This window comes from Camelina sativa, chromosome 2, assembly GCF_000633955.1.
Source record: "Camelina sativa cultivar DH55 chromosome 2, Cs, whole genome shotgun sequence".
NCBI lineage: Eukaryota > Viridiplantae > Streptophyta > Magnoliopsida > Brassicales > Brassicaceae > Camelina > Camelina sativa.
This window is the reverse complement of record NC_025686.1, coordinates 12,379,168-12,379,604: the sequence shown is the minus strand read 5'-3', so window position 1 is coordinate 12,379,604 and position 437 is coordinate 12,379,168.

Sequence of the window (437 nt, the reverse complement as noted above, 5' to 3'; positions counted from 1 at the left end):
TGAAGGAGATTAAAGGAGAAAGATCAGAATCGTTAGGGTTTGGGAGGAAACAGTTTCGGCATATCAACTCGTTCTCAAAGGTAATGAAATTTGGCAGGTTTATTTCCAAGTCTTTCATCGTCATTCGTCTTTTTACAGAAGTAGATTTGGATTTAAACTCGATGAGTTATTGGCAGTTTCGTGAGACACGTTTTCTCAGACGCGAGTTGGGACCATCGGAGATTGTAACTGAGATCGTGGTCTCGTGTGGTGCCTGATCGTGCTGAAATTTTGTGGGAAGCTTCGTGACGTCTAGGGGTAGCTTTTCACCAGAGCGATTTGATAGTTAACGGTTGGTTTTAATTTTAGGGTTTCGTCTTTGAGACTGTTCTTTTCTGATGTTTCTGTCCAGTTTTGTTATAAGTCGTTTTTGGTTGTGTGGCTTGTTGTAGGGCGTT